The sequence below is a fragment of the Mustela nigripes genome, chromosome 14 (assembly GCF_022355385.1).
Source record: "Mustela nigripes isolate SB6536 chromosome 14, MUSNIG.SB6536, whole genome shotgun sequence".
Classification (NCBI taxonomy): Eukaryota; Metazoa; Chordata; class Mammalia; order Carnivora; family Mustelidae; genus Mustela; species Mustela nigripes.
In genome coordinates, this window is record NC_081570.1 from 57031082 (window position 1) to 57057581 (window position 26500).

Consider the following 26500-nt stretch of genomic DNA (forward strand, 5'->3'; position numbering starts at 1 on the left):
TGTTGTCTTTCTCTGCTTGACTTATTTCGCTAAGCATGATACGCTCTAGTTCCATCCATGTTGTTGCAAATGGCAAGATTTCATTTCTTTTGATGGCTGCATAGTATTCCATTGTGTATATATACCACATCTTCTTGATCCATTCATCTGTTGATGGACATCTAGGTTCTTTCCATAGTTTGGCTATTATCAAAATCCTTCAATGTTCTTTTGTAGACATAAACAAGCTTATTCTAAAATGGATATCAGGAGATATGATCTCTAGAATAGCTGAAATAATAAATAAAATGGAAAAAATCTGATATTAAGGCCTGTTACATGGCTCCATTGATCAGGACAGTATGATACTGATAAATGGATAGACTCCAGTGTCAATGGAACATAACAGAAAATCTAGGAAGCAGCCCATACAAGTACAGTACATTGTTTTTGGCAAAGGTGCAAACACAGTTCAGTGGAGGATGGAGGGGCAGTCTGATCTGCTTCCAGGGACATCCATTTTTTTCCTCATTATGCGCTCTGTTAGTAAAAATGTCTGACCATGTACCTCTAAGACTTGTGGACCCATTTAATTCTTTATAAATTAAATGTGTGTTCTACTACATTAACTTTTTGTGAAAAACACAAACCAACTATACAAATTTTTAAAGTATAAGATAAAAATATATATAATTAAGGATTTTAAAGAATTATTTCTATACTGCAGTGAATCATCTTGTGATGCAAGAACCACCATCTGATGATGGCCAATTGTAAACAAAAAGCAGGTTTTTTTTTGTTTTTTTTTTTTTAATTTTTTATTTTTTATAAACATATATTTTTATCCCCAGGGGTACAGGTCTGTGAATCACCAGGTTTACACACTTCACAGCACTCACCAAATCACATACCCTCCCCAATGTCCATAATCCCACCCCCTTCTCCCAAACCCCCTCCCCCCGGCTTTTTAAAGGATTCTTTTCTTTTGTTTTAGTAGCACTTTTGGTTTTAATTTTTTTTCCCTAAAATCACTGCCCTCAAATATTACAAAGGACTACATAATATAAATGACATTCTCACAGTATTAGAATCTACTAGAATTCTCTAGAGAATATTTTCTGTATTATTAATAGGGGAAACTTTAACCAGTTTCTGGAGGCAAGAGAAATGTGAAGAATCTTGGGTTTGCTCATTATATTTAAAATATGTGTGACGAGTGTTGTAGTGCTAAGAGCACAGAAAAGCAAAACATACATTTTTTCCTAATCAGTCTCCCCTCACACTTTCTTCATTATATCTCCCTGCAGAATATATAGTGATTGAGAGTTATAGTTTGTTCACAGTCTGCATACATGTATGCATACTTTAATATTCAGTAGGGCTGAAAGAAGATGAGAATTTACTGAACTAAATATATTGCTATAAAGTGTTTGTCTTCTGGTGTTTTTTTAATATATATTTCTTGTAGCATATTTAAGCAGATAGACCAAAAAAACTGGTTTCTTTTTTTCATAAAGGGAAGACAATATTGTGCTTTATTTCTTCCTATATGACCAACAGAAATATTTTGGTAATTAAATGTTAGAATACCATATGTACAAAACATATATTATATATATTATAACATATATAAGTAACATGTATGTAAAATATAAAATAATAACAAATATTCTAAATGTACAGGGAAGAGCACTGAAAGGGAGGACTTTCAATAAACACAGTAAAATTTTTGGAATAAATGCATGTTAGCAAATAACCCTCCTTAAAAACCAAGGAATTAAACAACAATGAAAATGTCCAAGTACTAGATAAAAATATTATCTATTCTAAAATCAGTAAAGAGCTCAACCTCCTGCCACAAATTTTGTTGAAAACCCACCTGATACAAAACAATTGTGAACCAGCTTAAGGAAGGATGCTGACAACCAATGTACATCTCATTTTTTCATGAGTGTGGGGCAGTGTTATAAAGGATAGGTTAGAAATTTCTACTTTTAGGTTCCAATAGACGAAGGCTAAAAATAAAAGTGGGCTTTGTGGTAGAATGTAGAAGACCCATACTTCTTTAAGTCATAAAATCAGACAGGACTAGAAGACCATTTATTATCTGATCCACCCTTTTCATGAAAAAAAAAGAGAGAACTAGAGGTACACCTTCTAGAAATAACTGTAGAGATAAATAACATCTGGACTATGATATTAAAAAGTTTTACTAATTACGTGGAATCTCCCTCACTTAAATTTTGAGTGAAATAACTGGGCCAGTCACAAGAGAAAGAAGAAACTGAATTTCAAGGCAACTCACCATCAAAGGGAAAAACATATTCCTGGTTTAATAAAACAAATCTGATAATTAAAACACTGAGATAAGCTGGACTGTATTGCCCAGGGTCCCAGCTCATTGAGACTTCATTCAACAGCCAAAATACTAAACGCTGAATTTATAATTTAGTTTCTAGCATATTCAGGAAAGCTTTATCTAATATTAGCTAAATATGAATCAGTCCTACAGCCATGCTCTACTACGTTCCCACATGTCAATTTTCTCCATAGTATTTATTGATTTTAAAAATTATCCTGTGTATTTATCTAATTGCCTAAGTTTCCACACTGGAATATAACCTCCTAAAGAGCTGGCCTGTTGCCCATCTTGTTAACTTTTATGTCTCCAAGGTGAAAAAGAATTCCTAGTACAGCATAGACACTCAATAAATGGGTTTGCGTTGAATGAACAGATGAACAAGGGTGTCTGGGTGGCTCAGTCCATTGAGCTTCTGATTTTTAGTTTCCACTGGGATCGTGACCTCAAGTCACCAGATCAAGCCCCTTTCTCAGTTCTGTGCTCTATGAAGAGTCTGCTTGGGATTCTCTCTCTCCCTTTCCCTTACCCTCCCCGCTACTTAGAAGGGTGTGTGTGTGTGTGTGTGTGTGTGTGCGCGCGCGCACGTTCCTGCTTTCTCACTTTCTGGAATAAATGAATCTCTAAAAAAAAATGAACAGATGAACATAAAGATAGTCAAGGAGTTTCTACTTGTGACTTTGTGACATGGATTTAAATAGAATTTACCCTACTTAAAAATAAACAGAAAAAAAGTAGGACTTCAGCAAAAAACTGACAACATATATTTAAAAAGCAATATTTATGTTGCAATTAAGGACATTGAGGAAAACAGATTTTATATAATAGAAGTTATTATAATAAATTAAATGAAATAAATTAAAGCAGAATAAGGACAAAAAAATTAAAGGGAACAAGAAAGATAGACCAGAACTTATAGACAAGCCAAAGAACAGTCATGTTTCAGGGATATCCAGATCAAATCAATGGCATGCAATAGAGATTTTAGAAAATCACACACAATACACTGGAAAACAATTAAAGAAGGGTAACTGGTGAAAAAGACAGCAGATATCCAACACAAAGATTAGGGTTATGCTTAGAGAAGAGAACTGATCTAATAAACAAGAAAAAAAAGTCAAAGTATTAATGAAAAAAAAAGTCCCTGAAATAAAAAATGACATAAATCTGCACCTTGAAAGGACTCGTTGAAGTCTAGTTGTCAGAAAGAAATTGTAAAAATTGGCAGTCGCAAATTCTATTTGTCATTAATTTTATATTTAGCTTATCTAAGAAACATTCAGCTAAAATAAGTAGGGCTCTTAAAACAATAGATTTACTCATACTTCTCTTTGGCAACTTTAGATGTTGACAATAGAGCAGTGTCCAAAGCTGAAGGATGAGTGCAAATCAAGAGCTTTAGCCATTTAGATTGTCACTCATATGTGTTAGCAATAAAAATACATTTTAAAATACACTCAGGATGATGTCTGCTTGGGTTTCTCTTTTCCCCTTTCCTTCTGCCCCTTCCACTATTTGCTCTTTCTCTCTCTTAAATAAATAAATAAATATATTTTTAAAAATGTTTGAAGTAATCCAGTTGAATGAGAGATGAATCAAAATAAAGAATCTATGTAGTAATATTATAAAGTAAAATACTGAAAAAATAAAATATTTATTGATGAAATGTTATATTTATTTTACTCATAAAATATTTATTCATAATTCTACTTTAGAATTAAATTTTAATATTTATGGCAATTGTAGCTATAAAACAGAATGTGCATATAATTTAATATTCTGCTTAAACTAGCTAGGGGAGTTTCTGTTATACAACTGAAAACTGTTACAGAGTCATATATATGTATCAGGGAAGTGCAATCTGCTATGAATGTCACCCTGTCTTTACTGACCTTCATTGCTACACATACGTCACACCTAAACTTGGATCTCACTTTGCACTGACATCAGCTGCTGCTGTCTGGTGTCACTTGAGCTTTCGTCCCATATTCTACAGACTCTATATCCCCTTCCTTTGCTTCTCAATATCCTTGTCCTTCTACCACTGCTGATGGTAGAAAGACTGGGAGGAAAGGGGGTCTCGGAATTTCCTAGCTACTTGCCTACTTGATTTCACCAAGTGACATTTCTTTTCAAATTATCTGTCTAGCTACATATCCCCCCTCCATCATTCCTTAATCTTCCTGGGCATCTCTAAGAAGCTTGCATCCTCTCTGCATTTGGAGATGTGAATCCAAATCCTTGCTACTCTGTATAAGAACATTTTGGGAGGTCTCGGAGCATCTTTATCAAATACATATGCACCCATATACACACATGCATGCGTACTGAGATTTGAACTGCCGGAGGTAGTACAGAGATTGCTACTACATATACCAGCTAATAATTGATAGGCTTCTCCCTTCTGAGTTTCCCCTTTCTATGGTTTTGCTCTATGGCAAATTTTTTTTTCAGTCCTCTACACTTTGTTCTGTATAGTTAAAACTCAGCTTATGAAAACAAGGACAATCTTCCCCTTTCATCTAAAATCAAATATGTTTGGCCTTAAAACCTTTGTCCCAGACTTGGAATTTAAATATCTATCTTAAAATTGAACAATAAAAGCCCTCTTTGTTCTAGTCTGTATCTATCTGCCTTCTCTCTGATATGCAGGGTTTCAATTTTTAAAAAAAATATTTTATTCAAACAGGAAAGGTTTTTCTTTTTTTAAAAGATTTTATTTATTTATTTGAGAGAGAGAGAGAGATCACAAACAGGCAGAAAGGCAGGCAGAGAGAGAGGGAAGCAGGTTCCCCGCCAAGCAGAGAGCCTCATGCGGGACTCGATCCCAGAACCCCGAGATCATGACCTGAGCTGAAGGCAGAGGCTTTAACCCACTGAGCCACCCAGGTGCCCATCAATTTTTTTTTTAATTATACATGGTAGGCTCATAAATACTCTCCATTATATTGTATCATTATAAAAATAATATAAAATTATAATATACACATTTATTTTTCTGTTTTATTAATACTGAGGTTGAGTTTGGTGTCTGTTTCATGGTGTCAATTTTCTTGAATTGTCAACGATTCTTGGTTATTTTCTCATATTTGTGTTGAGGTTTTCTTTTTGCCTGCCTGCCTGCCTGTGGTACTTGTGATGGAATACTGGGTTAGGTAGTCTAGAAGTTTGTCTTTAGAGTTTGGGTGCCACGCTCCAGCTTGGATTATTAACTACTGTGGGTACTCTCTGTTCCCCAGGTTTCAACTTTTATTCCTTTAAACTTGTGGGCAAATTATCTAGTCACCAAATACTCAGCCAACCATGAGACAACCCCTTGACTGCTTCAAATGCAGCTTATTCAGAGATCACCCTAACTTCTCTTTTCTCCAGTTCTGTCCATGTGCTCTGAACTCGGTTTCCCTAAATCACTCCTGACACCCCCAGGAATCTTTCCCTGATATGTCCTCTCTCTAGCTCAGCTGTTCCTCAAGGTTTCTGGTCTAGTGTCCTTGCTGATTTCATATAAGGCAAGTAAGGGGTTAAAATGAAAAAGGACTAGGGAAGACATCTGGGAGAGGTAACATTTCAACAGAGACCTAAAATGGGTCATAATATCTTATATGGTATTTATAACATATCTGTGAGAATAGTATTCCAAAGAGTGAGGATAACAAATGCAAAGATGCTGGAAGAAAAATATTCTTAGCTTGTTCAAGGAGTGCAGTAGGACTGAGTATAATATGCTAGTTGTTTCTTAATGGAATCAATAGAGGAAAAGCCTTGTCATTATATTAGAGGGTAACAAATATGCACAGGTGAAAATAATGAACGCTAAACAGAATAAGATAAAATATAAGAAGGTCTCTACTTATATAATAAGGGACTATAAGAATGGGAGAAATTAATTCTGGTATGGTCACACAATACCAAGCAAGATTGTGTGAAAGACCTTAACAGAAGTATTTTATTTCTTGTTTATTCAAAAGTGTGAATTTGTTTGTTGACTCTATTGCACGACTTCATCAAGGGCTCCATGGTTTGTAAGTATTATTCTTGCCTGAGGAGTAGATGTTTCACCATTATGCTGACATTGCAGCTACCGAAAAGATAAAGGGAGGGTAATGTGGATCATCTCTTCCTGGGCAAGACTTGAAAAATCACAAATATCACTTTTATGAACACTCCATTTGTCAAAAATTTAGTCATGTGGACAACTTAGCTGAAATGGAGGTTTGGAAGTATCATCTTTATTGTGTTTCATTCTACCTAGCTAAAGTCTCTATTACTTTGGAAGAGGGGAGAAAAAAAATACAAGTGGAAATTGGAAGTCTATACTACACTTTTTATAAAGAAAATATCTGGGGTGTGTGGGTGGCTCAGTCAGTTAAACATCTGCCTTCAGCACAGGTTGTGATCCCAGAGTTCTGACATTGAGCCCCACGGTGGGCTCCCTGCTCCTCAGGGAGTCTGTTTCTCCCTCTCCCCGGCCCCTCCCCCTGATGTGCTCTCTCTCGCTTGCTCACTTTCTCTCTCTCAAATAAATAAAATCTTTAAAAATAAATAAGAGAAAATACTCATAATTATAGTCATTAAAATCTATCAATTATAGCACAGTTAAAAGCTTTAAAGCTATATAAACTTTAGTTCCATTGACCATCTAAAGAATCACATTGATTTGGGGGCAGGGCTAACCCCATCTTTCATTATGTTTAGCATTAGGTATTATATGGAACATTTTTGACTTGTTGGATTCCTTGGCTAATGTATTGTAGCATGAATTAAGTAGACACTCTACATCCAAACAATAAATACTTCATAGGCTACCCACCAGATTTCAAATTATAATGAATAAAACTTTTATTACTTTGTTCCCCATCACATTCATGGATTTTTATGTTACCATTTGTAAGGGTCCATTCTATTTCCAGTTTGATGGATGTGCATTGTGTACGAAGCAATCTATATTTATGTTCCTTGCAAAGGTCAAAAGTTGACTAAACACATCTAGAAACTGCTGCTGTTGAAATGTAGTCGCTCACATCATGAATACATTACCACCGCTGTGGCATCGGCAGCGTATTGGCACCAACTGCTGCAGACTTTCACATCTCTCATCTTCAGCAAATGGCAAATATATGTTGCTCTTTTATCCAAAGGGGAAATGTTGCATGCTTTTTTGGGAAAGGATGGTCCCCAAATCAGCAACAAAACATAAACACAAGTACGATTGTAACAGTTATGATAGTCTATAAACGGAAGATTTCAATAATTCTCCACATATGCTAATCTGCAAGAAAATTTCATTATCCTATATTATCCATGACCTAAATATAGATTCTGAGTGAAACTTAAAATGTTAATCTCAATTTGTTAAAATAGTGGGTTTTGTGACCAGAATACCAAAGGTCTTATCCACAAAACATTATACATGCAAAGGGAAGAAATAATTCATGTTATTAAATGGTGTAAGTAAATGCTATCTTGTATTACTTACATTGTCTGTATGATAAATAGTCCTATAGTTAGATAAAAATAATAGAATGAGGTGAGTAGACATTTTAGCATTCAGGTAAGTTTTATTTATTTTTAAAATGAAAACCATCAAATTAAAGCATAGCAATCAAGAAATGATCACTCGGGAAATCATTCTTAATTTACATCTTATGGCCCATTTGTTTTTAAAAAATCAATGAAAAACTATAATTAATTTGAGAAAGATAACACATTGCATTGATAAAAGAGAATTTTATAAAAATGGAGCAAAGAAGAATGAGTTTTTGAAAATGAGAAATATGATGACCAAAATAAAAGTATTAAAAAATAATGGTTCAAAGTATTGACAAAGAACATCACTTAGGAGGAAAATAAAAAGATAAAGATTTCAAAAACAGGAAGAAAGAGATAGAAAATTAGAGTCAGTTTAAGGGGCTATACATCTAAATAATAGAAACTCTTGATAGAATAGACAAAACAGGAGATACTATCAAAAAATAATAAAACTAGACTTGCAAAACCAAAAGACTCGAGTCTTTCCATTGATAAGACTCAGCAAGGATCTAACACATCAGATAAAAATTATCCGTAACAAGACAGCATTATAAAATATCAGAATACTGGATACTAAGAAGAGCCTAAAAATCTTCAGATGAGAGAAACAGGTCAGATACAAAGGAATAAGAAGAAAACGTGGCATTAAACTTTCAACAGCAACTCCAGACACCAGAAACAACCAGCAGTGTTTTCAATGTATTTAGGGAAAATTAGTGCCAACCTAAAATAATATACCTAACCAAGCTCTCAATTGTGAGGATAAAAGTTTTATACATGTGAAGAGTGTAAAAAATATATATTTTTAATGCATTTTCTTAGTAGACCAATGATTGTTGAATCTCAGCAGAACAAGGAAATAAAGAGAGATTTAAAAAACCCTAAGCAACAAAGAAGTTATGCAAAGGGCATTTCCAAAAGAAAAGTGAAGGAAGTTCCTGGGTGACAGCTGAGAAAGAAATCTGTCTAAATAGGAGCAGGAAAAAACAAACAAACAAAAAACAGCAAACTAAGAATTGCATGAGGAAAACTGGAGGAGGGGAGAGAGACAGGGAGAAAACAGATGAAAATAAAAGCATAGAAAAGATAAATCATTTGATGTTTAGCAGTGTTTAAGAACACTACTGGCCGGTATTTGGCAGACCTGTTAGAGAAGTTAGAAAAAAAAAAAATAATTGGTACATATAACACTGAGAAAATGAATAAAAATAGGACAATAATTAGCACTAGGTCAACTTAAATGTGTTTTTGAAAAAAGGAAACATATTCAGAGTCTGCTACCTGGCTCAGCAATTTGCTTAATTCTAGTAATGTAAATACAAACAATTTACCAAAAATTATGATATAGTTGTATTGAGAATATAAGAGAAGGAAAGTTAGCTCATCCAAACTCTTACCTGTTATAATGAAAAGTTCAGTAGCTTCTATCCAAATTAATTAATCAAGAGAAATCAGAGTTGTATCTAGAAGCTATGGATGTGGGGTGCCTGGGTGGCTCAGTGGGTTAAAGCCGCTGCCTTCGGCTCAGGTCATGATTCCAGGGTCCTGGGATGGAGCCCCACAACAGGCTCTCTGCTCAGCAGGGAGCCTGCTTCCCCCTCTCTCTCTGCCTGCCTCTCTGCCTACTTGTGATCTCTGTCTGCCAAATAAATAAATAAAATCTTAAGAAAAGAAGAAGAAGAAGAAGAAGAAGAAGAAGCAGCAGCAGCAGCAGCAGCTATGGATGTAAATACCAGAAGAAGCAGCTAAGATGCTTGACAAGTGGCTGCCTTTGGGACTAGAGGAATATAGACAATAGAGAAGACATTCTGGGCACAGATACTTTTGGATATAAGGGTGACTATTTGATTTTAGATATATGGGCAAGATTCAATAAGGTGCAAATGGAAAACAAATTGATGTCTCCCCTCCTATTTCAAATACCATCTGCTGTCTCTTTTTCTCTATTGCTTCAGGTAAAATTTCCGGTAGATATAATAACTATTTTAGGTTATTCTCTAACAATAACATGTTCTCTGGTCATTTTTAGATCTAAGCATAGAATTTACATTGTCCAGACTCAAGTGATTATTGCAGATCTCCAGCGTCTAGCCCATTTTGAAATCTTTCCCTCATCTTCATGGATGTTTTAGGCTGGGAAGCCTACAGGGAAGGCTGGGAAACAGTGACAGGAGACAAAGGAAAGCTTCTCTATTTCTTACTTTTCCTTTTTCCTTACTCTCTGATTTTTTTTTTTTTTCTCTTGTGGCACTTTTGAGAGTTTCTCAAGGATGCTTTTTCTGGGGCTTGCTCAATAAAAGCTCCCTTTTTTGCTGTGGACAAGAGTGGTTCTCCACTAGTAACCTGCCCTCTTAGGTTGATACCCTCTGTTTAGGAATCCAGTAAGACCTTCAGCCTTTAAGATATACTGTTTTAACTTGGCTGCTTAGCATGTCCATCTTACGGTTCCACTGGGCTCCTGGGAAAGTCTCACATTCCTACCAACCAGAATGGAAATGCAGCTTCCTCCCAAGGAAAGAAAAAAATGGGAAAAACCTCTTCAGTTTGCTCTGCAGCCTGGCAGGCAACTCCACATACGACTTTCTATTTCAACCTAGATATGAATCAGTTACCAGGATGTACATCCCTATAAAATCTAAAAGATAATATGCAAGTTGTCCGGGTGATCCCTCTCAAGGCCCCTCTCATTCATCTTGAGCTGAGAGGGAGGCATTTCTCACCCTCAACCTTCTAGAGGTTAAAAACTACACAGCACATAAGAGCATTCTCCAGGAATTCTCTCTCCTAACTCTTTTACCTGCCCTCTCTTGCAGGGTGTGAGGGGATCATCAAAGCTGGGAGAATCAGTTCCACAATTGCTTAGCCTATATAACATAAGTCAATAAGCAGATTCAGAATACAGGGCTATTTGGACATTGAATAAAACTGAAAAAGAAGTTTTAATTTTGTCATTTATGCACAACTTTTTAGTTCCACTTTTTAAATTATGTGCACTTTTTAAAATTTAGATCAAAAATGAAAGTTAATTTTTGTTTAAAAAGGAAAACTAATGAGACCCCACAGTATAAATTAAGTACTAGTTCTTGATCTAGTCTGATCTGCAAAAGTTGCAAACTCAGGCACCTACCAGACCAGACCATAGGAGAGTAATGAAGGAGGGTAACATAAACAAAAAGGTGGTGAAATTCTAACCCCCACCCCAAAGATAAATAGGTGAGTTAATGGGTGTAATTAACTAGATAAGAGATATTCTTTTACAATGTATACATATAGCAAATCATTATAGTATCACAGAACTACACTTAAAGGGGCCTGAAAATTTGTCAGTTATGCCTCAGCAAAGCTGAAACAAAGAAAAAACAAAAACCAACCAACCAAACAACAACAAAAAAACTGCAGTGCAAGAGAATTGAGGGATGGCCACCAGTGTAAGAAAAATGGGACTGAGGGGCAAGAATTCTGAGATCCCAAACAATCTAAAATGAATAGCTACTATGTTTTAGCTCATTGCCACTCAGTGATTTAAAATCTTCTCTTTTCAAAGAGAAACTTATTTTATGTAGACTTTCTCTCTCTTTAAAAAAAAAAAAAAAGACAATTAATTGCAAAAATGTTGAAATGATTTTTAAGACAGACAAAACTTGTCTGCCAGCCCCATCCAGCAGCTAGGCAACCCCTGATCTTCAGATTTCTTTTCACAGTGCCTGTTGTATATCAATGCTGTTATATAGGTAAATTATTTCCCATGAAATTGTGCAATTTTCTCTAAGACTGTTAGCCCTAGATTACAGAACCACCAAAACCAAGGTCATTAACTAAATCCATTCAATCTTTTAACACATTTATTTAGTGCCTACCATGTTTCAGGCACTATTCAAGGTACTAGAGATATAGTAGTGAAAGTAAACAAAATCTCTATGCTCATGGTACCGAGTCCATTGGCAAACAAGCAAACACTAACCAGATTATGGTTAATGCATATGTTTAGGATAGAAGTATTATCTTTGTAAGCATCATTGCTGGTTATGGACTGAGCATTTTTTTAATCATCATAATAAAAGATAGTGAAGATGCCATTGGTTTCCTCATTTTACAGATAAGAAAATTGAAGCCTAAGAGAGATTGAGTACCTTGATTAACTTAACACAGCTCTTAAATAGCACAATAAGGGCTTGACCTCAACTTTGTCTATCTCAAGAGCCCTACCTACATTTAGTAGGTTTAGAAGGTGAGCTCAAACAGAGAGGCTATGTGAAAAAAGATACGATGATCACACACACATACACACACCCCCACACACATGCACCCCAAATGTATGCTTCAAGGAATAACTCATAGCCAGAATATTGAAAAATAAACACAGGTGCACAAACCTCATGTTTACATATCAGAGGAAAAGAAACTTTTTAGACAAACATGTGAAAAGATTATTGTCTCACCTAGGACAATGTAAAAGAGAACATGAATGATAGTAGCTTATACTGGACATTTTGTATTTATTAATAAAACTAAAAGTGGCTGGTCCCACATTTGTTTTTAGCAGCTCAACAACATTGTTAAGATCCCAGAGTTTGTTTAGGTCCCAATTCTTCCTCTTATGTACATATGACTTGCTAGCTTCTTGTCTTCGTTTTCTCAAGGTCACAAGTGTCTAAATGAGGAAGAGAGGGAAGGGTTCTTCTTTCTTCCTTTCGTAAGTTTCTACCAGGGTGAAAAATATTTTCCAGAAGTCCCTTCATAGATATTTGCATTTCATTGGTCAAAACAGTAACCAAGAGGAATGGGATTGTTAGGCTTGGACAAATGTTGATTCATCTATGTGGCCAGACACATTGAACAAAATTATGGCTTTACTAGAAAGGAGGAAAGGATAAATGGTTGCTGGTTAAGCCACTAATAAAATCTTCCAAAATAATAGAAAAACAAATATTTCTTATGCTTTTTATACATAGATACCTTATAATACAAAGAAATAAAACAGTGCAATGATGGATAACTACAAAAACTTTTATTTGTATAAATATTAGGGTCAGAATTCTGAGTCAGTTCATAGGTTTGATCCAATGTATCAAAAGTAATGACCTCCATGAAATAAAAAGTGTTCTAAAGGAAAGTCACAATGAAAACTAAAATGCAATCTTGACCTTAGCACAGTAGGAAAGACAGTGGATTCTTGCATAAAGGAAATCACCTTACAGTAGGTAACAATATCTTTTACTACTATAATTCTTTAACTTTATTGGATTTAGATACACATAGAAACAGAATCTCTTTTAATAAGCAGCAGAGTCAAGAGCTTCTTGTGTAACTTTTAGAGACCTATCCCTCTTGGTCTCTCAGTTGTAGGCAGGCAAGAAAATATCTCAAAATGAAACTGCTCTGTACCTGAGTACCAACAACATACATACTTTATTAAATCAGCATACTATCTTTTGGGTTCTTTTTTGCTTACTCTGGCTTCTAAGGCTTTGCAGACAAATTAAATGTGAATCCTTTCAAATCGCACACAGATTCACACACACACACACACACATCCACACCACATATATATATATATTTTATTTTATTGAGGGGGAGGGGCAGAGGGGGAGAGAGAATCTTAAGCAGGCTCTCTACCTGCGGTGGAGCCCAATGCAGGACTCAAGCACATGACCCTGAAGTCATGACCTAAACTGAAATCAAGAGTTGGTCGCTTAACCTACTGAGGCAGCCAGGCACCACCATACACACATATCATTTAAAGGACAGTTGTGCCCTTCATATAATTTTCATTGTTGTATCTTAATATTTGCTTCCCTATTTGTTTATTTTTATTATTCCATGATGTGCGAATCAAATATTATTTTAAACATCAGGAAGTTATTTATCAACTCAATACACATGTTTATAATAGTAATTTTTAAGTTTATTACCTCAAATAATGTAAATAAAAATAACCACCCAAACCTTACTATACAGAAAAGCAATGTCTGGTTTACTTCCCCCCTTTTCTTCAACTATTCAATGTTCATTGATTGTCTCTTAACCCACTGTGCCAGATGATTTCAGGTTTTGCCTATATTCTCAGGCCCTTTATGTTATTTTTAAAAAATATTTTATTTAATTATTTGCAAGAAAGAGTGAGCAAGAGAGACAGCATGAGCAGGGTAAATGACAGAAGGAAGGGGAGAAGCAGACTCTCCTGCTGAGCTGGGAGCCCGACTCAGGGCTATCTTCCAGGACCCTAGCATCAGGCCTTGAGCCAAAGGCAGATGCTTAACTGACTGATCCACCGAGGTGCCCCATCCTCAGGGCTCTTTACCAAATTTCCACATAGAACTTGCTGTTGCTCTTTTCCTCCAAAAGCTAGCAGTTAACATCCGTGGATCTTTATTCACAGGCTGGCTGCTAACTGCTGGAAGCAGCTCTTCCTTGAGCACAAGGAAAACCAGAAGTGCCCCTTCCGCCTACCCAATGCCTTCAGGTAAACCTAATCAATAACAGCTGTGTACAGGAGTTCAAAACTCCTGCTCTCCTGCCTCTGCCCCAGATAACTCAGAAGTGGCACTTGCAGTGTTTACACAGTTCTGTGAGATTGAACCAAAGTCACCCTGTGTGGACCTTTGTCTCCTTGCTTGCCTTCCTTCCCGTCTCAGTTCTACTTCCTAAATCCCCCAGCGCTTTATCTTTGTTTCCTGGGGCTGCTCTAACAAACTACCACTAACTGGGTGGAATTTATTATCTCACAGTTCTGGAAGCTAGAAGTTCAAGATCAGGGTGTTGGTAGGGTTACTTCCTTCTGAGGATTATGAAGGTATCTGTGTTAGGCCTCTGGCTTAGCTTCTGATGGTTTCCTGACAATCTTTGTTGTTCCTTGACTTGCGCTAGCATCACTTGATCTCAGCCTTCGTGTTCACACAGCATGGCTATGTCCAAATCTTCCCTTCTCACAAGCACACTAGGCATATTAGATTAAAAACCCACACTATTCCAGTATGATCTCACCTTAACTAATTACATGAGTGATGATTTATTCCCCAAAAGGTCAAATTCACATCACATGTACCAGAGGTTAGGACTTCAACATCTTTGGTGGGGGTGGAGGGGGCACAATTCAACCCACAACAAAGTTTTTCTTAATAAATCACTTTCACATGAATTCTTCTCTTTCTCGAGGTTTGCTTCTGGCAGGCTCATTCTGTCCATCAAATATTTAATTACTGTTTCAGTGGCAATGCTGTCAGCTGCAAAGAAAAGATAGTTCAACTTAAATTTACTTGCATAACGAAAGGAATGCATTGCTTTATATAAACAAAAAATTCAAAAAGAGATCAGACTTTAGGCAAGATTTCATTCAGAGATTCATGAGTCACTCAACAACAAAGTTTTTATTAAGTGCCAACTCTGCCAGGAAATGTACTCTGTTTTGGTGATATAACAGCAAACCGAACAGAAACATTCCTAGAACTTATATTCAATTAAGCAAAGGCAAAAAAGTAAAATCAATAAGTAAATGAATAGCAATACATGATAATGAAGATAATGGGGAAAAAATAATGCTGACGAGGAATCACGTAGAGTTGTGGTGAGTGTATGCATGGGGCAAGCAGTGGTGCTGGTAATAATAGTTTGGTCTTGAAAGTTCTCATTTAAAAAGTAACATCTGAGTAAAGACCTGAACAAAATGACAAGGTGATCCATGAGAATACGTAGGAGAATATCTGGGAGGAAGGCATTCCAGGCATAGGGAATAAGTAGTAAACGGTAGGAGTTTGCCTGGGATGCTAAGAAGCAGGAGGAAGGCCACTTTGGTCTGAGCAGAGTGAGGGAGTGTTAAGGTAGAGAGCACTGGTCACGAAAAGAGTGTTCACAGCACATAGAACATTAGAGGCTATTGTAAGAAGCTTAGATTTCACTCTGTAGGAGATGGAAAGCTATTAGCTAACACTCAGTAGAGAACTGGCCAGATCATACACTTTAACTTGAATCCTGTGCTGAGAATAGACTGGATGGGGACAAGGGTAGAAGCAGGGAGACAAGTTAGAAGGCTATTGCAATAAGCCAAGCAAGAAGAGATGGAGGTGGCTAAGACTAAGCCATAGCAATAAATGTACAAGTTGGTCAGATCCCAAGTACATTTTAAAGATAGAGGAGTCAAAAGATGTCCTGGGAACTTTTTTTTTCAAAGAGCAAATATCTTTAAAATGCATCTACATTTCTTTGCACCTACATTTCTCTTTAATTCTCTCAACTTAGCCATGATTATGGACTAGCTGCTTCTTCAGAGTGCTCTCCCCATGGTAGAAAAACAGCAGATTAATGCTTCCTTGATAACATCCAGGAGAAAAAGTGGGCTTCTTTCATTTACTCATTGCCAGTAATGTGCTAAGCTCCCTTTCTGAATGAAATAACTTTACATCTACTGTAATCAGGAGAATATCTTACACAAGATGGTATAGGCATGAGTTATGTGCCCATTCCTAAACCATTAACTCTGGCAGGAAACAGAATTTCTCTGATTGTTCAACCCAACTGCTGTTCATGGTATGGTCAGAATCACCTGACTAGTATGGTGGCCACAAAATGGGTAAAATAGATACTAGCAAGGAAAACACATTGTCTACTACAAATACAATTCTGTGTTCTAAAAATTATTTTCAACCCACAGACCTATGGCTTCCTTAGTAAATATAGTCAGATATAAAATAAATTGTCACAATATAGTCCATGACAATTGCTAATCCTCCAATTGCCAATTATGAATGCTTTTTTTGATCAGCACACAAAGTCACATATAGAATGAGAAAAGAAAATAAGAAGAATCTAATCATATATAATAATTTAAGTAAAGAGTTTATTATTCATACTTTACAAGTCAATTGGGCATTTCTGCAGAGAAGGCTGCCTTAGTAAATCTTAGTCCATCATGGTTATACCATCTTCGAATTAGTAAGTTTTTATTATTTTCACTTTGGGCGTTACCAAATACTTGGGTTTGAGAGTGATCTATAGTATTGATATCATCTTTGATTAGGTTAACCTCTTTCTCAATATAGAGAACATGAAAAGAGACATCGATCATCTGGAATCACAATTTTTCAATTCTGTTCTTGACCAGTAATTAAATTTCTATTTGAAAACAGCATATTTGATTTGGTTAAAAAATTCTACATTAGCTTAAATTCCTATAAATCCCTATAAACCTTAGTGGTCTAAACAATTCAATATACATTTTCTTCTCCAACTTATCAAATGGTCTAACCCATCTTGAAGACTTGTTACTGTCAGAGTTATTATAGTGGTAGTAAAAATAATAGTCAAAATCATAGATTCCAAGCATAGAATGGTGCCTCCTGAGGATTGGGGAAAGGAGGAAATGGAGGAGGACATAGAGAATTATTTATCAATGGGGTTAAATTTTCACTTAAGCAAGATGAATAAGCTCTAGAGATCTGCTGTACAACATTGTAGCTACAGTCAACAATAATGTACTGCACACTTAGAAATCTGTTCTGGGGGTAGATCTCATGTTAAGTGTTCTTACTAAAATAAAATTTATTAATTAAAAATAATACCATCACCAACAATAACAATAATAGTTAACTCATTCACTATTAACTCTGTGCCAGGTACTCTTCTTCTAAGCACTATACATATTCAACACATGTTCTCACAATGGTGTTAGGATCTCCATTCTACAGATGGAACTGAAGCACTAAAAGGTTAAATGACTCACCCAGAACTGAAGCCAGATGGCTTCACTCCAGAGGCCGTAATCCTTACTGCTATGCCAGTGGGAAACTGTTATCCATTTCATTATTTTTTTTTATCTCAAAAGAATTATTTTGAGAATAAATCAATATTTGTGTTGTTTCTACTTTCAAATCTAGTGACAAACACTAAAGCAAAAATGCTAGGTCTCACATTTTTTTAATATTTTAATGTGAGCTTTGTATCATTAACTCTATTGATTTCACCATGTCAAGTAGCCACATTAAAAATAAGGAATTTTCAAACAATCAATTCTGTTGTCTAAATAAATACAACTTGATCTAATAAGATACGGAATAAATGAACTCAGTGGTAATGGTTATTTTTAACACCCAGGTATAGAATGAATAAAATAAATATTTTATTTTGTTAAATTACTTAACCCTTCATATTTCAATATATTAAGAAGAATTGTAATATATTTGAAAGGTGCTAAAACTAACATTTCAGCGTTGGCTCTATTCTGATATTATTTCATCTTTGAAATAAGAAGAAGAATTAAATTATCTCTAATTTTGCTTCTAGCTCTTGCATTCATTCATAAATGGAAAATTGATAAAATATTTAAAATGTATAGTTTAGTTCCTACAGTTTAGTTTTGTACGAAATTAAAATATGATTATGTTTTAGACATCTAAAAGATACATTTATATATGTTTATATATAATGTACATGTATGCATGTCTGTGTGTATGCACACACACATACTGTTTCTGATAGTGTATTGATGTATTCATTCAACAGATTGCTTTCTCTATCTTATACCCAAAGTTGGGGTAAATGTCTTATAAATAAAGAGTTTTACTAATATTCAAAAAAAATATGAGACAGCTATATAATTTTGAATCTCAATTATGGTTCCCTTTTTTGATTCCAGTCAATCTAAAAGAAAAAGTAAATTTAACTTCTTGACTTGGAGGACAAAACCACCACACATTAAGTTTTTATTTTCTCTTACAGAGTTCTAATGCAAGTAGTTCCTTATCATGAACTCACCTTGACCTAAAGGCTTTGACCACATTTTAGATCTCAGAACAGGTTAAACAGACACCACACAAAATATTGAGAGAAATTTGGTTTCTTTCTGATATGGCTTTGATATTTTATAATACCCATTGACATGATGACTCAAACTGTCACTACACAGAATAATAGTCACGTTATCTGAGAAATTTCAACTAAACTTATAAGCAGCCTTATGAAGAAAAGAACTGTATTTGGAAGTAGTGTCTTGAATAATCATCCTGGTTGTATCTGTTGCCTCTGGGTTATTCATTTAATCTCATCTTTGGTTTCCTCATCTATAAAAAGAAGATAAGGATGATCCTTGTAAAACATGGTTGTTGTTATGAAGTCCCTGATTAGCTAAAAATGTATGATCTTCTTTGTAAATGAATATAGTAAATGAATACAGAACTCTCTCTCTTAAGCACTAGATCTCTACATCCACCCAGCTGCTCAATAATAAGATAAAAAAACGTTTTTTAATCTGTTTTTTTTAATCACATAAATTATGTGTCAGAAAAAAAAAAAACAGCAAAAACAGATTTCCAACATTATGGTAGACTGAGTTGGCATAGAAAAGACTCCTGCCCAAATATGTAGCAATATTTGATGAAATATAACAATTTTTAAATACATAAACAACCTCTATTGGAAGAGATGAAAAAAATCCCAGATGACAGAAAAGAAGTAACCAAATGCCATTTCAACATGGACATTAGTTGATGCTGTGGGAATTTAGACAGGTATTAATCAGGTATAATCCCTAGGGGTTAGGCTGTGTGATTTTAACAAACAACAGGAAGCAGATGAGACTTGGACCAGAGTAAGGTGAGGATTTGAAACCTAGATACTTAAAAAGAGCTGGTATCCAGTAAGAGCTCATCTTTGCTCTAAACTGAGAAAAAGAAAAGCTCCCATCCTATGCTGAGTCTTACATGGTGTGGGGTTCATGTTGACACTACTTTTATGGAATAGGAATTCTAAGATTTTAAGTATAAATGTTGGCCCAATACTAGGAAGACTCTAGGGAGTCCAACAAAAAGCAAAGCTTTGCATTACGGAAAGTTTGAAAACCTAGTACTCATGGGTTCCCCACAGGAAAGAAAAAACAAACAAAAACCAACCGGTTCTGGAAGTTCCTACTGGGAAATGGCTCCAATCATATTCTGTAGCCCTCCACCCAAGAAAACAAAACGTAACTGATACAACATGATCATGTAAGGAAACAGTTCATCAAAAAGGGAGAGTTAGCAGAAAATATAAACAAAAGAATCTGCAACTTAAGAACTTAAGAGAAAGAAAACTTCAAGAAAAAAAAAACTTTTCTTTAAATGATAACAACAGTGATTAAGGCTTATTTTGAACTATGTGCTGTACTCCGTTCTACTTGTTTTACATGCATTAAGTTCTTTAATTTTATAATTGCATGTACAACTTAAAAATAACTTTAAACAAAAGGCAGATTACCTTTAAGGAATGATATTTAGGCAGAAAGCAATAATAACAATAGTCATAGAGACAGAAAAATACTGGAATATCTTCTTCAAAATGCTGCTGAAAAATAACTTAATTGAAAATTCCATTCCCATATAAATTGTTAATCAAGAATGAAAACAAGGGGGCACCTGGGTGGCTCAGTGGGTTAAGCCTCTGCTTTGGCTCAGGTCATGATCCCAGGGTTTGAGCTCACCCCCCCAACCCCCCCCACACCCCCCCCCACCCCCCCCCCCCCCCCCCCCCCCCGGCTCTGCTCAGCAGGGAGCCTGCTTCCTCCTCTCTCTGTCTACTTTTGATCTCCATCTGTCAAATAAATAAATAAAATCTTAAAAAAAAAATCAAAACAAGTACATGTCAGACAAAGCCTAAAGACTTAGCCACTTATAGACCCTGTTTGAAATAGCCACCAAAGTCTACCCTTTACTATGGAGAAATTCAAATTCAGAAAGAAAGAACGTGATATGAGAAATATGATAAACATAGTAATTGGCACTGGCAAGTCTGAATAAGCATTGGTTATATAAAGCACAGTAATGATGATGTCTAATTCTGAAGGTATAAGATGAATTAGAACTAAAATACTAGATCTCAGCATGGAATATGAAGAGGAGAGTTTAAATGCTGTAAGGTTTCAGTAGTCTTCTGGAGTAAGCCAGAAATATGAATTAAGAAGAAACTTATTAAGTCAAGTATTCACCTAAAGAATAAATATGTAATGTGTAAACTTCCAATCAATAGAGGAGAGGAAATTAAAATAAAAATGGTTATGAACACAACTGGAGCAATCTAATACAAAGCAGGAAAGGAGTAAAAAAGCTAAAAGCATGGTAAAAAGAAAACACAAGTAAGATGTTAAATGTATGTCAAAGTTTATCAGTAATGACAATAAGTATATATGTAATAAAATTATTAAAAGACGGTCTCAGGATGTATTAAAAGTACTAATATCCAATATATGATTCTTAGTAGGACATCTGCTGTTTCAGACATATGCTAAACACATAAAGTTGACAAAAATTGGAAATGAAGAGATGGAAAAATAGTAGCTGACAAATAGTGATAGATGGTATGGTTCCATTACTAAAATAATGGCAAAAATATTGCTTGCGATACTAAAACTGAGCCAACTGAAATAATGGCAAAAATATTATTTGGGAAAAAGAAGCATCTGGAAAAATGATAACATTCACCATGAAGATATTATAATTCTAAATGTAAACACATGGAATAACATTTCAAGATACATATGGCAATATTAGAAAATTACAAAAAAGGTAATGATTAATCTATAATCATAATAAATTTCAATAGACCTATTTAGTAACATACATTGAGCATAAAAATATCAGTGAAAAAACAGAAGATTTAAGGTACATAATTATTAAATTGAACATAGAATTCATCAATTAGAGAATTTCTATTCTCAAGTTCATATAAAATTCCCTTAAAATGTGCTCATCTACTAGAAAGAAAATCTCCAAAAAATCAAATAAAAATGATAAGTTCAATGATTTCTGACCATAAAACATTCTTATAGTCAATAAGAAAACACACCCTAATATTCACATGATTTAAATCAAAAAACATACTTTCAAATATCTTATCAAAATATCTTAAAGGAGAAATCACAATATAAGTTGCATAATGTTAAGAATTTGACAATAAAGACACTAAAAATCAAAATTTATGAGATACCGGGGTGCCTGGGTGGCTCAGTGGGTTAAAGCCTCTGCCTTCAGTTCGGGTCGTGATCCCAGGGTCCTGGGATTGAGCCCCGCATCGGGCTCTCTGCTCAGCAGGGAGCCTGCTTCCCCCCCTCTCTCTGCCTGCCTCTCTGCCGACTTGTGATTTCGGTCTGTCAAATAAATAAATAAACCTTAAAAAAAAATTATGAGATACCTTGGGAAATCAATGGCATTAAAAAGGTAAAAAGATTGAAAATTAATGAGGTAAGAGGTTAATTCAAGAAATTATAAAAAGAACAAAGCAAATGGAAATAAGAGAAAGGTGATAATGAAAATATATAGAGAAATTATTGAGTAGGGAACATAAAATTAATGAAAGCAAAAACTAGATATTTAAACAACAAATAAAATGAGAAAGTTGACAAAGAGCTATGGTTAGAAAGAGAGAAAGAAGAGAGAGAGAGAATATAAATATTTGGAAGGAAAATGGCTATAAAAATAATACTGTAAAATAAACCCCACTTTTCTAGAATGTTCTTCCCACAAATACCTACACCATTTGCTTCTTGACTATATTCATTCTCTACCCAAATGTTCCTCCCAACTGATTGATGTAGGTATTTGGGTAGAAAAAAGTAATTTCATATTATTCTGCTTCAGTATGACTGGATATAAAACTAGTAGATTCTACAAACTCTGAGAATTAATAACTAAAACCTAATAGCTTCTAATTATTAATCCATAAGCTTCTAAATATAAAATCAACATAAAAAATCCATAATTTCCATTCAATATCAGCATCAGTTGGAGAATAAGTTTTAAAGAAATAGTTGTATTCACAATATGAAAAATAATCTGTAAAAAAACAACAATAAATCCCTGTGAAAAGCAAGGTCATGAAGAACATATAAGAATATAAATCTAGCAAACTATTCATGAATGGGTACATTCACTTTTGCTAAAAGATAAATTCTCCCAACTTAATCTGCACATTCAATAATATTCCAATCAAAATTTCATCAGGGTTTTCACTGATTTTGAAAAGCTTAACTAAAAAAAAAAAAAAGAAAATTTATATTAATTATTAGACCAGAAGAGACAAGAGTATTTTGAAGTATATTGGAAGGGAACTTATCCTATCGGATTTTGAAACCCACTATATTTGTTTTATTATGGACTCATTTGACATAGAGTCAATCATGAGAGTAGAACAGAAGTGGATTCACATGTGCAGGGGAACTTGATTGATAACAACTTTTGGAAATCAGTAGGGTAAAGATCAAGTGGTCAATTCATAGCCCTGGGAAAACCAGCTTTATGTTTGGGACAATAATGAACTATTGTTACTTCTAATTGCCAGAAAAACTCACTTAGAACACACTTCAGTTGTTTTCACTCCAGGAATTTTTTATCACCCAGTGTCCCTTCAACTTGGATTTTTTTTAATTTTTAATTTTATCATTACTATTTGCCTACACTATATTTCTTTCTGAATACAATGAGATACTTGATCTTTCTATTTATAGTACCTGTTTTATCTGTCCCTTTCTAACCTCTATTTCTTCCCTGGATATCTCAGTTGATTACTTCAACTATTCTCTTGCCAAAATGCTCAGATTCTTCAAATTCATGTTCTTTTGTGTCATCCGTATAGGAAAATCCTAACTCTTGATTACTTCCACAGTTGACTTTCTCTGATCCAGGCTGCTGAGTGCTACTTGATAAAAATTCTTTGCTATACACCTTGGTGCCACCAAATTCATGGGTTCGAGTCTCAGCACCTAATCACTTTTTATATTTATATAGTACTTCAGTCACTTCCTTTACAGAACTTTCCAGATCCTCATTATTTTCCTTCCAGTTTTCTTCAAACCCTCTATGATAGTTACTCTCAGCAAATATTTTTGTTTCTTACTTTCACAAAATTTAAGGCAATCTGGCCTAAACCACCATCATCTCTTCTCTCTATGTAGAAACATTTGGATATTTACACACATTCACAATTCCATCCTTCCTGCTTCAAGGGCACAGGTGGCTCTCATCCTGTTTCCACAGTAACCCTCTAACTGTAATGCTTATCTGATCCATCTTTATGGCTTTTGGGGCCTTGCTCCATTCTCCTTTCTCCTCAACCTTCAATAACTTCTTCTGAGTAGTTCATTGACCTTAGTGTGGACAAGCTCATGCCTCAGCCACCAAAATAAGTTCTATGAATGGGTCTTTCCTCTAGCCAATGCTCTAATTTACTCGCTTCTCAACCCATCTCCTTGGAAAGTATAGTGTCACTTACTGCCATTTTCTCATCTCTTGCTTATTCCTCGGCTCTCTACAATTTCTTTAAAAAAGTAAATGAAAACTTCTTAACATCTCCAGGAAACTCCCCAATGATCAGTAGGTGACACATTCTAAGTGTTCATCTTTCTGGACTTTTCTCCTGGATCTGATCTTATGGTTAATTTATTCATTTTTGAAAGTCTCCAATGTTTCCCAGAATTTCAAGAAAATTTATCTCTTGAAATACTCTTTTCATTAAAGGTTTGTGGCCAAGTTTAAGAAAGAAAGAAAAAAAAAAAACAAACTCCACACGACTGACTTCTCTCTTGGGGTTTCTAATACATTATCATATCAAAATGTAAGAGAGAATATCTTTACTCTTCTGTCATATAAATTGTGCTCAATGCAGTCTTTCCACTGGTATAGCCTTGGAAAGGGAGTAGATGTTAAATGGCTTTTCTGGAACTGTACAGTGATGTAGAGGAAATCCTGGTGAAGTCTGGGGTTAAGTGGAAATTTTACCTCTTCTGACCTCAGATGAATGTTGGAAAAGTGCAGAAATCCAAAGTAAAGGAATTAGGCAATAGGACCTGTGTGTCCTGATCTTTCATCTCCAGGCTAAAGAAGGGTTGTTTGCTACAGAAATGAGTGTCAGCTCTGGGGCTGAAAGGTATTCCTTCACTAGTATTGGTGAAGTGAAGCTTTCACAGAATGATACCGCACAACCAGAGGCAACCCTGTTAAACAAAATAAAGGCAATGTTAGGTGTGTTTGGACAGATGCTAAATGGTTACTTGTCCAGAATGTCAGTGTCCAGAAATGCTCTGGGATTTCACAGGCTTCTAGACATCCCCTGCAGAGGCACAGAAAGTAACATGCTGGTGAGTTTACTACAAACATTCCTGCGATAGAATAAAGTAACTCCAAAGCTATAGATTAGGGTTTAATTAGGTTGTATCCAAAGCTCAAGTGCCAGTGAGGACTAAGGTGGGGCCAAGTTATCTGGGAGGATGACAGTCCCTTAATCAGGCAAAACACAATTCCAACTTAGTCACTGAATGTCAGCTACAAAAGTAATGACCAAATGAGCAAGGAAATAGTCAATACAGGAAAAACATAATTCCAACTTGGTCACTGAATGTCAGCTACAAAAGCAATGACCAAATGAGCAAGGAAATAGTCAATACAGAGTTCAAAAAGACACCTGATTGCCCTATGGATACAAAGCGCCTTTTCTACCACTGTTAGCACCACAAGGACACAGTATTCTCTCTAAGAATTCCAAATGCCATTTTGGGGAAGAGCAGAGGAAGGATGTAAAAGTTTAGAAAACAGCTTCTATGAGTAAGAGACTAACTTAAATTGAAAATTATTACAACTAGCTAATCTTTAAAAATTTAAAGTAGGGTTTGTTGTTGTTGTTTTGTTTTGTTTTGTTTTTAATAAAAAGCAACCCCCTGACTACCCAGAAGAGTGAAGATTAGCGAGAAAGATCAGAATACATAGAACACTGAGAGGTAGTTATGTGTTCATAATTCAACTCCCAACCCTAGAATCATTCTTGAATACCCCTGCTTCTCGAGAGCAGGAACGTTATATTCTGCATCTTTTTTGCCCTAACACCTATCACAGTGCCAAGAGAAGAACAAGGTTGCAGTTTTGCTTTGTTTTGTTTTAACTAACCTTAATTTGTAAGTTAATTTGGCTGACTTTATAAGGTCTCTATAGAGCAGTAGGTTTTTTGTTTTTTGTTTTTTAAGATTTTATTTATTTATTTGTGAGAGAGAGAGAAAGAGAGCACAAGCAGAAAAGCACAAGCAGGGTGAAGCAGACAGATGGAGAAGGAGGGAACCTGATGCAGAACTTGATCCCAGGACTCTGGGATCATGACGTGAGCCAAAGGCTTAACTGATTGAGCCACCCAGGCATCCCTAAAATAGTAGTTCTTAGACCTGTTTGTAGACCCTTGCATCCAAGCGTCTTAAAGCTTTTATAGGGATTCCATAAGGACAAAAATATTTTTGTAATAATATGAAGACATTATTTGTTTTATTCAGACTGTTGAATTTCACACTGAATGGTGGGTAAAACTGCCATCCTTGTAGCAGGAATCAGGGCAGTGGCACCAAACTGTACTGTCAGTTGTATTTCACTGCTCTCATTAAATAATAACTAAATATAGAACTCACACTCTTAAAAATTAAAAAAAAAAAAAAGAATTCCAGGGGCACCAGGGTGGAACAGTCAGTTAAAGTGTCCAACTTTTGGTTTCAGCTCCAATTGTGATCTCATGGTTGTGAGATCGAGTCCCACATTGGGCTCTGTGCTCAGCAGGGAGTCTGCTTAAGTATTTCTCCCTCTCCTTCTGTCCCTCACCCCCACTCTACCTCTCTAAATAAATAAATAAATCTTTAAAAATAAA